The sequence below is a fragment of the Chrysemys picta genome, chromosome 13 (genome assembly GCF_011386835.1).
Source record: "Chrysemys picta bellii isolate R12L10 chromosome 13, ASM1138683v2, whole genome shotgun sequence".
Classification (NCBI taxonomy): domain Eukaryota; kingdom Metazoa; phylum Chordata; order Testudines; family Emydidae; genus Chrysemys; species Chrysemys picta.
In genome coordinates, this window is record NC_088803.1 from 40,815,486 (window position 1) to 40,828,628 (window position 13,143).

The 13,143-nt window shown below is 39.9% G+C and overlaps 1 long non-coding RNA gene across 2 annotated transcripts in view; it reads right to left on the minus strand.

Annotated features, from left to right (window-relative positions):
* Positions 1-206: 206 nt before the first annotated feature.
* Positions 207-13,143, minus strand: part of LOC135975350 (uncharacterized) — a 187,863-nt gene continuing 174,926 nt past the window's right edge. For both annotated transcript variants that reach the window (XR_010592286.1, XR_010592285.1), the window contains 2 exons: positions 1,822-1,918; positions 207-1,699 (listed from right to left, as the gene is read on the minus strand). This is a non-coding gene — a long non-coding RNA (uncharacterized LOC135975350). The remainder of the gene's footprint in view (positions 1,700-1,821; positions 1,919-13,143) is intronic.

Here is a 13,143-nt window from a genome sequence, read left to right on the forward strand (position 1 = left end):
TTTGCATCATCATTATAATTTTCAGGTTATTATATGCTTTGGATCTTTTGTGTGACACCACTACCTCTGGTTGGCTATTATTATTTATTTGTATTAGAGTAGCATCTGTGAGCTCCAGCCATCAACCAGGACCCCCACTGTGCCGTACAAACACAGAACAAAAAGAAGGCTCCTACTCCAAACAGCTACATTTTAGAGGTGGTTTTTATAAGAATAGGATTAAAGTTTACAAAAGGTCTGAGACAGCAGACCATTTATACGCCTCCAGTAATTACATTTCAGCAGCATACTCTTGAGATGAAAATTTGAGTTGCAGAACTTGCTCATGATGATTGAGAACATGGATAATAATAGACATATTTGCATTGTCTTCTCAAAATGGTTCACTCTTGCATGTAAAGTACAAAGGATGTAATAAAAAAATAATAATATTTAGCACTTACATAGCACTTTGCAGTTTCAAAGGGCTGTAAAACATTAACTGATTAATCCTCACAGCACCCCAGAGAGTAAGTGAAGTTACCTGATAGGTTATCAAGTTCATCTTCCTGACAATGCAGGATGGTCCCGTACTGTATATCACCCAGTGCTTTCTCCATAGTTGAATAGACTCACCTTGAGGGATTTCCCTTTCCCACTATTCATCTTAAATTTTCCTTTCCTTAAAAGTAGGGAAAGGCTCTTGGCACAGAGACATTCCCTGTTGTCAGGCCAGGGCATAGGTGAAACATATCTATTTTAGGTACTTATTTAGAATAAGAAAAAATGATGGGAACAAGTACTTACGGAAAACAAAAAGGGAGAAGCAAGTACGGAGTAAGGTGACTACAAATTAAATACGTCAAGAGTACCCAGATCACCAAAAAAATAGAAGATGGATGACTTGTGTGACAGAAAGGAAACTAGTGGGTGTTTAGAGTGGAAAAGGGTTGTCAACCAGGAAAATGACATTACCAAGACCTATGCCTGAGCCTTTCAAAGGTGACTGTTAAACCACACGGCTCCTATTGAAATTAGTAGGATTTGCATGTCTAAATCTTTGATCTTTGAAAATCCAAATTCATATCTCCACATTTGACCAACACAGGATCATGTTGAGTATTCCAAGTGAACAACATGAGACTGAGATGACAGAAGACTACAGATGAGGCATTGGGCCTCCTTCTTTGCTGTCTTGTTCTACTCTTAAAGATGGCCAGATAAACTAACTACTCACAGAGGGCTTGTGTCTGCCTCCTTACTCTTGTTGAGTAATACCGTTACAGGTAAGTAGTCTATTGGTTTCTGCTTCTCCTTACTTATCCACTCTTGTTTCTTATCACATCGACCTTCTACCCCAATAATGCCGGGCTCTTTCCCACTCCTCCCACAAATATCTTGAGGATTTCTTCCATGCTGTCCCTTATGCATAGAAGGCCTTCCTTAGTCCTCTCTTCTCTATCAAATCCTTTCTGAATACCCACTTTAATGGCAACATCCAGAGGAAATCATCCTGCATATGAAGGTTAGGCAAAGGGGCAGCTGGGGAAAGTTGATTCCTGTTTATTCCTTTATGCAATTAAAAATCAATAGCAAATGTATATAAGTATATATATATTTGATTGTCTCCCCACACTTTTCAGACACTGCTTGTTTTAGATTGTAAACCCTTCAAGGCACTGCGGTGCCTAATGTAACATGACTTCGATCTTGAGTTCACCTGTAATATAAATATGAAATAATAAAACAATAATAATTAATAATAATGATTTAATTGATTCCTCCCCTCACTTCAGGAACATTTTATTTCACAAGAGGATCACAAACTAGCCCCATCTTTACCTGTCTCTGCTAAAATTTTTATCTTCCTTTTTTTTGGCGGGGGGGTGAAGATTGGAATATTCTCTCCTGTTCTGTGATGAATTAACTGTGTTTGGTCCTATATGGGAAAATATTACCATATTAATATATACACAAGATCAAATGTGTGATTAAAATATTTATAATGATGTGGAAAAGAATATGTTAAGCAGATAAGCATATAATAATGCATATCTTTCCCATAAAATTTAATTTATCCTTTGGGCAGGGCATAAACTTTGCTCAAGAACAACATATTTTCCATCTATAGATTGCCAAGGTAAACTGTTTGATTTTACAGCAAATTGATCACTGCTGTAATATTTCAGGAGCAAAATGATCCTCAACAGTCAGTTTGGTTTCAAAAGCCAAAATTTATAGTTTTGCTCCTGATTTAGTGATAAAGTTTCTTAACATATTGGGCATTTCATCACTTTCTATCAGGAGTCAGCGTTGAGCCAACAATGAAATATTTTTAAAAATAGACAACAACAACAATAAAAAAGGGAACATAAATAATATAGCACCTAATGACAGAAGAGTTTAATATTCCCTTCAAACTAGTAGGAAATTACTCAGATTCTTGTCCTTGTAAACACATGTCGGGGCCTATACAAGAGACATGCTATGCAGCCATATGGATGGAATCACAGACTCAGGAGCCTCACTGCTTTCCTGAGTGTTAAGGAAACTATTTCATTTATTTTCCCAAGTGGTTACATTTCACTTTACCCAATGCAAATAAAATTTAGTACATCTAAAGTTACTTGACACTTCTGATATGTTTAAAATAAATGTAGAGAGATTTAATGATGTGAAAGTTCATGACTCAGTAAAGATTACTCCCTAGACGGGGTCTTAGGATAGACACCTATAAAATCAAATTATAATAATCACGGGAGTCAGGAGGAAAAAAATAGGCCCCGCTGAGCTCTATTCACTGAGATTTTGCATTTATTAGACACCTCCTAGTTATGAAACAAAGGGAGGTGGTAGGCTGAAATCTCAATAGATTTTACTGAGTGATTCTTTCCAGCAGAATTTTGTGATTACTACAGTGAATTTTTAGAACACTGATTCATATGCCATGGGAACAGGAAAGAGCCATGACACCTCAGTTACTTTACTGTGGTAGAGGTAAGTGTTAACTTTTTAATAACGATCCCTGTAGCTATGGTCATCCAGAGAAGAGCTGAGTAAATAAAGAAATATAGGCATAGAATATTTTATATGAAAATTTTGGTGAAATTCAAATTATCAGAGGATATTAGTTGACCAGCTCTCATGTGATGTTATCATCAAAAATATCTAACAGTCATATAATAACAGAACCTATATATTACACATAATATTAGTCAGAAGTACATTCCCTGTCCATTCTGTTACCTATTCAGCAATGTTATGTGATTATTTTTCAGTGAGTGGCACACATTTACACACGAGAGAACACATGTATTGCTCTTTTATAATCAAAAAGCTTATTTCCCAAAGCTGCCATTGGCTTTTTGCATATATCTGTACACTGACCTGGGACACATCAGCTGTAGATAAAGTAATTAGGTCATTTACATGGGCTGAGCATTTCTTTGAGACTTAAAGTTATAATGCGTTTTTGTGATGTGTGTGATGGTGGGGTTTTCAAGTTTATATTTTTTGATTGAAAAATTAAAAGCAAATGGTCAAATGACAGCCAAGCCTTAAAGAGGTCTCCATTTTTGTGAGAAGAAATTAATTATGGATGCAGAACGGGATCTTCAGTTATTGACATGTACTGTTTAGATCACTTGGATGTCTAAATCCCTGATTGAAGTTGGCAATCAGCAACATAGGCACTGATCCTGCCAAGTCCCAGTGGACCCATGCCTGGGTAGAAGATTTCAAATGTGCCAGACCCCTTTGCAGGACTGAGGGATTAAACATCAAAGTGGTCTGAACTGTGGGTGGGTGCAAATATTTTCAAATACACAAGTTCTCCCACCCTGACTTGTATCTACATTAATGAAGCCCAGTGTTGAAACCATGTCTGGAAGCTGACAGAATCATAGTATCATAGAAATGTAGGGTTGGAAGGGACTTTGAGAGGTCATCTAATCCAGCACCCTGCACTGAGACAAGACCAAGTAAACCTAGACCATTCCTGATAGGTGTTTGTCTAACCTATTCTTAAAAACCTCCAATGACTGGGATTCCACAACCTCCTTTGGTGCTTAACTATCCTTAGAGTTAGAAAGGTTTTCCTAATATCTAATGTAAATCTACCTTGCTGCAGATTAAGATGATTACTTCTGGTCTTAACTTCAGTGGATATGGAGAACAACTGATCACCATTCTGTTTATAACAACCCTTAACATATTTGAAACCTGTTATCAGGTCCCTCTTAGTCTTCTTTTCTCAAGCTAAACATACTCAGTTTTTTAAATCTTTCCTCAGAGTTCAGAATTCCTAAACCTTTTATCATTTTTGTTACTGTCCTCTGGACTCTCTCCAATTTGCCCATATTTTTCCTAAAGGTCATTTTGAATTCTAATCCTGTCTTCCAAAGAGGAGATTCCTCCCAGTTTGGTGTCATCTGCAAATTTTATCAGCATACTCTCCACTCCATTATCCAAGTCGTTAATGAAAATATTGACTAGTACTGGGCCCAGGACAGACCCTTGTGGGATTCCACTAGACACTTTCCTCTCAGTTTGACTGAAAATCATTGTTAACTACTCTTTGAGTACAGCCTTTCAACCAGTTTTGAACCCACCTTATAGTAATTTCATCTAGAGCACATTTCCCTACTTTGCTTATGAGAATGTCAGGCGGGACTGTGTCAGAAGCCTTACTAAAATCAATATAGATCATGTCTACATCTCCCACCTCCCATTCACTAGGCCAGTAATCCTTTCAAAAATAGGAAGCTAGACTGGTCTGGCACAGGGGTCGGCAACCTTTCAAAGAGCAGCCATTTTTTTGTTTTTGTCTTTGACCAAATTATTTCGAGAGCCGCATCACACGCAAAGCTACTTGTAGAGTTAGAATTTATCAACTAATAATAATTAAACATATTAAAGTTATTATTACGCACCAATACTTTTTTTGATTGAAGGTATTGATCTGATCTATTTTATTTCTGACTTTAGACTTTTTCAAACTGTTGAATGTTCGAACATAGTAGCAAAGACCGAGCACATCCACTTCCTTTTCACAAGAAATTCGAAGAGTTTTATTGGTAGACAACAGTTGCCTTGGTAATGAGCCTGTTTGAATTTGAACAGAAGGGGGCTCTGGGCTGGGGATTGGGGTGCAGGAAGAGGTACGGGGTCTAGGAAGGAGTTTGAGTGCAAGAGGGAGCTCTGACCTGGGGCAGGGGGTTGTGGTGCAAGCTCTGGCTGGGAGGTGCTTACCACAGGTGGCTTCCGGCCAGCGGCACAGAAGGCTGCCTGCCTGCCCTGGCCCCATGCCACACCTGGAAGTGGCTGGCTGCTGGCACGTCTCTGCAGTTCCCGGCCAATGGGAGCTGCGTGGGTGGTGCTTGTGGGTGCGGGCAATGCACGGAGACTCACTGCCCCCCTGCCCCCAAGGGGCGCACAGAGATGAGCCGCCTGTGGTAAGCACCTCTTGGCCAGAGCCTGCATCTTACACCCCCTCATAAAACGGCTGCCCGCAAGGGGGCAGCCAAAGAGCAGCATATGGCTCCGGAGCCGCAGGTTGCTGACCCCTGGTTCTTGACAAATCCATGACGACTATTACTTATGATCCTATTATCCTCTAGGTGCTTACAAACTGATTGCACAATAATTTGTTCTAGTATTTTTCCAGGTATCAAAACTTAGGCTCACTGATGTATAATTCCCCAGGTCCTTTTTGTTTCCCCTTTTAAAGATAGGTACTATGTTTACCCTTCTCCAGTCCTCTGGGACCTCACTCATCCTCTACGAGTTCTCAAAGATAATCATCACTAATGGGTCCAAGATTTCTTCAGCTAGTTCCTTAAGTACCCTAAGATGAAATTCATCAGGCCCTGCAGGCTTGAATGCATCTAACTTATCGAAAGAGTCTTTTACCTGTTGTGTCCTTATTTTGACTTGTTCCTTTCCTCCTTGTTGTTAATACTGTGTTAAATATCTGGTCACAATTTACCTTTTTAGTGAGGACTGAAGCAAAATAGGCATTAAACAGGTCAGTCATTTGTTGAACCAGCTCTGGGTTTTGAGTTTGTAAGGAAACCCAAAACCAAGTTTCACATGGCTGTAAATGTTCACATCATCATGTCTGTCTGTCACACCAGGACTACATGGAGGACTTGCTACCCTCCTCTTCATTTTTTCCCTTTCATTCTTTTGTGTAATCCTTTGGTCCTTTGGTTCCCTCCCACTGTATTTCAGGTTGCCCTCTCTCCTCATGTGAAATATTCTCAGACTATATTTCCTTTATTATTTCCTCTAAACTTTCTTTGTTACCTTCTCTGTCTCCTATTATTTCTACTGTGTCATCAAAAACTGACTCCGTACAGTCTGCCAATTAGCCTTTGTCTGTCAGCACATTCATCAGCATCCTGAAGAGTGATGGTGAATGGCAGAGCATGCAAGTGCTATTTGATATGCAGCTGTATGCCCTTGCACATATATATATGCCATTACTGATAAAATAGAAGGCTCTGGTTTAGATATTCTAGTGACAAAACTTTTGGTATGGACCAGGTGCAATTAAGAAGAAAGAAAATGGTATGATTTTAAAATAAACACAGGGAAAGTATCCAAATTTGGTTAAGTGATAAGTGCACAGAAGATTTCTGCATTTATAAAAGATTTTTATTAGTATAGTTCTTTTATGTATGCAGAGTAAAAATGTCTGACACAGATATATTTTTCCGGAAACAAAAAGAATTAGTAGTGTAATTTGATATTACATACCTGCAGTGAGTAATGCAAATAAAACTGCTTCTGTACTTGTTATGGGGGAAAAATATGACTTTGGAATATAACAAGCATCGTATTATTTTGTGGAAATATATATGTATACATTATTCAAAATTCAAATATTAATGATCACATAAATATTCTACAATCTTGGCTATTACTTTCAGAAAAAACATTTTAATTTTAAGATGTCAATTTTGTAAAGCCTGTATTTTGAGTAAGAGAAAAAGTGAGCGAGAGAGGCTCTTTTGAAGGCGTCTCAATGCCTTGCCATGGTAACTTTGTTTGGCAAATGCATGGCATCTTTAAATTTCTTTTAGCTGTAAAATGTTCACCTGCTTAAACATTTACAATGTTACTAGGTTAAAAACACTATCACAAAAAATGTAAAGCAAATGCATAAATGCATGTGGGGATGAACTGTGGATGTGTGAAAAGGAATCTGAATGAGAGGAGTTAGATTTATGGGTTTGGGCTTGTGTGTTTAAGCTTTTGAACAAACTTCAAGGACACACGTGATCGGACCCATAAGTGCGATAGTAACTTATAAAATCATACTCTGCCACCACTAGTCCCCTGTTGAAGGACAAAACTTCAAGTTCAACAGAGCAAACAGTGAGGAGGTATTCCTTAAAACAGTAAATTGTAAAACTTCAATTACAAATGATAGGCACCTGGCAAAGTTGCTACTGCGCTGGTTTGATCCTGCAAAAGTGGGGTTTTCCATATGCAAATAGATAGTCATTACAAATTTTGTAAGTGCATTTCCACAGACTCGTTGAAAATCAGCACTCCAGGTCACAGTGAGACAGATTTTCAAAGTACATAGCACCCTCAACTGAGGCCAGACCAGTCTCTCTACCTCAAAAAAAGTAATACATTTCTTTGTAGGTCATCTGTTTTCAAACAGTAGCAGGAAGATTTAACCAGTTGTACACCCACACCCGCATTACTTTTCTTCATCCTGTTCTGTTTATGCTGTTTTCTCAGTTTCTACTGGATGCATCTTCATATATATTTATTTAACCTCTTTTCATTTCAGTATCATTGGCTGTGGGAGGTCTTCAAACATGCCCCAGAAAGATTATCAGCCTAGGTTGTCTATGAAATACAGCTCGTAAAGTTGAAGCTTTAGGACCACATTGCCAGCCCCCTACTCACCTTGGAAAGAAGTCAGCCAATGGGATTGCTTTTTGGAATAACTGGTCACCATTGTTAGTAAGAGGTTCAGAGTCAGCCCATTAGGGTTTGATCCTGCATCATTCAAGTCAGTGAGAGTTATTCCATTGACTTCAATGGGAGCAGAATCAAACCCATAGTGTGCTAACTCAGCTTGGATAGAGAAACACAGGCATATTAGTCTTACCACTGTCTCTAGTTGTTATAATTCTCTGTCTTTGTTACCATGCCAGAGATTAACTATTGAAATCTTTGGCATCCAGTTATATGAGGGATACTGTTGCCATTTCCCCTTCTCTCAATATATGCATAATTATTCATGAGGTGTGATGCATAAGCTACCAGTGAATCATTTTCTAGTAACTGTTCCAAGTCTTAATTTTGAAATATCGACCAAAAGCTTGACTGATGGTTATATATCATAACACTTCAATGTTTGATTTATTTTTAATTTTTTTTTAGCCTTTTTGATCAATATTAACTTGATCTTGTCCTCAGTATCTTCACTTCACAGTGATAGTGTCTAATGTGCTTTGTAATCATTCTCTGAGTGGGGAAACCATTTCCAGAGGCTTAGGTAGAGGTCCAGATTTTCAGAAAAGTTGGGTATGCAATTGTGCACACAAAAATAATGTGCCTAATTGGTGAGTGTAGCTACTGAAGTAATACATACAAGGGTAACTATGATCATATCTGAGTGTGTAGCTACCTGATTTGCATACATAGTGGCAAGAGCTCAGATTCTGATAACCTTTCTGGTGGTGAACAGTACCTTCAGGAGCAGTCCTACTGAAATCAGTGGAAGTACTCTAAGAGTAAAACCAGAGTAAATGTAAATGCCATTAAACCAGAGTAAATGTATCAAAATAAAGCCCTATGATAGCATATGCAAATTAGTCATTCAGAATCTGAGCTACAAAGTATAATGACCAGGGATCCTAGAAATCTGTTTGACACGGGAAAAACAAGGAAAAACACAAAATTTGTTTTTTTACGGAGAACTTTTAGCCACTGTCAGCCCCAGACAGCTAGTGGTTCGCTTAATACAGAGAGCTGGATAATGGAGGCTCAGAAAAATGGGCTTGTACTGTACATCAATAAAACGTGTCCAATGGATGTTTATATATATTGTGGCTAGGGAAACCAAAGTTCAGCGTTTCATTTTAATTGCAGAAAAACACGGATTTTTATTTTTTTATTGGAGAATTTTGTGGGTTTTTTTTGGATCCTTGATAATGGCATATTCATCCTCCACTCCATAGGGCCAGAAAATGCATTTTGGCAGTGCAGAACTGCAGTGTGCCAGGGGGAACTCAGGGAGAGGCACACTCCCTCTCCCAGCTTTCTGGGGCATGGTGGACACTGCATCTCCTCTGCATGGTCCTGCTTCCTCCCTACCGCCTTTGTGTGATCCTGTGTTCTTACAATAGGAGCTGTCCCTGCACTCCGTAAAATACTGGGATTGCAGTTGTGATTGGTCCTGGCCTTAGATTTTCATAGATTCTAAGGCCAGAAGGGACTACTCTGATCATCTACGCTGATCTCCTACACAACATAGGCCATAGAACAGGTGTGCAAGCATAAAGGCACCTTGCTTCCCACTCCCACCATGCAAGGGACGGTCACACTGTTCTATTTTTCTGAATTACAGTCTCTATGGGTAGGTCTACACTTAGGGCAGCATGTAGAGTACAGACACTGCACATGCAGCTAACGGTGTAGACAGTGAGGCACTGCTTAGGCAAGTAGAGTACAGATATGCCAGAATCCTAGTGTTCAGAACCTACATGGCTCTCTACATGCCCAAGCAGTGCCTATCACTCTTCTACATCCTGAGCCTTTCCCCGCTGCAGTGAAAGACTCAGATAGCAGGGAAAGGCTCCGGCGGAGGGAGACAGCGACAGGGCTGGCTTTAGGACCTGCGGGGCCTGATTCCACGGTCCGGGTCTTCGGCGGCACTTCGGCAGCGGGGGGTCTGCTCCACATTTTCCGCAGCACTGAAGGATCCCCCGCCGCTGAAATGCCACCGGAGCAGACCCCCCTCCCTTGCCACCGAAATGCCTCCGGAGCTGACCGCAGCCGGGTGAGCCTAAGGCACGGGGCCCTCTTAGGCGCGGGACCCTCTTACCTGCGGGGCCCGATTCCGGGGAATCGGCCTAAAGCCGGCCCTGGACCACGGGGTAGAGCTGCCGCTGCCTTTCCCTGCCACATGTAGTTATACAATGCAGTGTGGATGCAGCCTACCTTTCATTGTTGTGTGTAGCTACATGTACCTTACATGCTGCCACAAGTATAGACAAGACCTATGTGGAGTGAAAACATCCCCCTACTTTGATGTTAGAATAACCTTCCTCCCAATAAATTTAAAAAATGGAAAATGGGTCCAGTTTGTACCCTGTTAAATAGAAACAATACTGAAATTCTGATTTTTTTGGAGGAGGGGGCAGAGGGGTGGAATAAGTAACCCTGTTCTCAATTAACTCTACCTATTGCACTTTTGTTAATTTTGTCAATTTCCATAGCAGCACTTCATATTCCTTTGGCCTCCCTGTTTGCCAGTGATTGGTTAGCAGAGTTAAGAAATGCTTGCTCGTATTGGTTCTAAAGGGACAGGTTGGTTAGTGTTAATTGTAAATTGAGTGTTCAATGCGCCTATTTATAGAGCTCTTCATTGCACAGGATCCACCATAACTAAAGCCAGGACTGGAATTCGCAGATAGAATTCTTCAACTTCTGGCCCTGGAGCGTTTGATCTCTTTCTCCTACGGTTAGAATCTAAAAGCGCTACTGGCCAAATGACAACCAATGAGATCACACGTCAAAGATTCGAAGAATTTCCCTTATAATTAGTGTTCTGTTCTCAAATCCCAGAGTACAATCTGTCTGCAGACAGTTTATCTGCAGGTTCAAACAACACACAAAACCACTCAAGCCCCATGAAGAATTAACCTTTAGTAGTTCCAGATGACAACATCCACGAGTGAGATAACTAGAGAAGACCTAGCTCTCAGATTGACCTACTTCCTATTTGCAATAGATGAACCACCCTTACTGGACGAGATAGATTACATAAAGTATACTTAAATATCTGACTAGGAAAAGCAGAAAATTACAATTGTGGCAAATGCTTTTAAAATCTACCTACTTTTCAAATGTGGACATCTTACTGGATCACACTTTCGGATATACACATTGGCATGTAAAACAAACAGAGTTCATATTTAAAGGCACTGAAATGTCATGAGCTGTTCCCTCAATCTTTCAGCCCAAAACAGCAGAAGTCTCACTAGCTGTTCTCGTGAGATTTCAGCCACATCCAAGCCAGAAACAGAAAATAAGCTCCTTCCAGGTTTGAATCCACCTCAGATTCAAATCCTTGGGACAGGTTCTGATCTAGTCACATGAATCTGACTTTCCACTAAATTCAAAGGAGTTTGGATTTGAAGTTCTGGTTTTGGCCTCTCTAATTCCAATACTGCTTCTAGCAGTTTGATGGCTTCTTTCAGACAGGATTTTCTTTTTCTTTGCAGCAGGGTGCATCCAGTTCTGTCTCATTTTACCTATGTGTTTTCATCTCCTGTAATTTCTTTCTAATACATTTCACCACGTGATCATCAGATAGGATTTGTATCTGCTCTTGGGCTATTTCAGCTGCCCTACATATGTCAGTGAATTTTTGCAGAGTCAGACTATTTTCCCTAAAGAATTTTCTATTGTCATCATTTATGATCCCCACTATAGTTCCTGTCCCTGTTAATTCTCTTAAAAAGATATTCAGACACATGTCATCTGCAGATCTGTGTTTTACTGGTCACTTTTACCTACTCTTTTTAGATAAGTCACAGCTTGGGTACAGTATATAAAACAAACATACTATATATAAAAATCATATATATTCAAAATATTCAAATCTTAATTTGTCATAAGATAATTATGTTTGCACAACATTTTGAAGATACAAATTGCTATGTATTGTAAATGCTAAGTATTTTTATAGGGTGCTCTATTAAGTTTCTCCATCCCCTAAAATAGATGTAGAATACATTTCTAGGCACGTGCTCTTCAGCACAGTATAGCTACGCTGTACATTATAGGAGAGATTTTCAAAGGTGCAAATGGGTGCCCAGTGGGGTTGGCTAGGGGGTGGGGTTCCCAGGAGGGGGCGGTCACGGGACAAGGAGCAGGGGAGGTTGGAGGTTCTGAGGGGGGCAGTCAGGGGGCGGGAAGTGGGAGGGGGCCAGGCTGTTTGGGGAGGCACAGCCTTCCCTATCCGGCCCACCATACAATTGCGCAACCCCGATGTGGCCCTCGGGCCAAAAAGTTTGCCCACCCCTGTTTTAGTACTATGTTAATGCAAACTAGGTACCTTTTAGAGCATGCCAGCAGGGTCTACATGGGGCAGCTAGAACACAATGTGTTTGCTGCACTTATTTTTCCTGCTCCACTGTGTGACCAAGTAAGGATTATGCGATAGCCTACCATTGAACAGTCCCATTGATTTAACTCGAACCAGTCATGGGGTCAAGTGCTACTCAGTGTGAATGAGGGTAGCAGAATCTGTCCCAAATATAACGTTTGTTTTCAATGATTCATGGAATAAGTTACTCATACTTATGGTAATGTATAGTATGAACTGGGGTCATCCACTTTTAGACTGAGCTGGCTAAATTTTTTTTCCAACAGAAAATTTTGACAAAAAGGAAAATAAGGTTGTCCTCATCTATATTTTCCACACAAAATTTCAATTTTGGAAGAAATTTGAATGGCAGAATTTTGATTTCAGCCAAAAATTTTTGGTTTCCAGCATACAGTTGTTTGACAACTCCTCCCCTCCCGCAATTTTCTATGGAAAGCAGACACTTTTTCCACAGGAAAGGAAATGGTATTTTTGGGTAGCATTATGAGGAAGTGATACCAGATCATCATTAATTAAATTAATGTATTTGTACCAGTATTTTTGGAGGGTTTGGGTGACATCTGAGAAATCAGAAAATGCTGTTAAATGGATTTGTGTAGTTGTCCTATTCTTGTTTTATGTAACCGATTTATTATTCATATTCACTTTCAGTAACCTTTTTATTATTATTTGGTATTATTATCATCATGGAGTCTAAGAGCCCCAGGCATGACCAGGAACCCCTTGTGCTAAGCACTGAACAAGCCCAGAACAAAAGGACAGTTCTGTCCCTAAGACATTTGTTACTCTGCACAGTGGTAGTA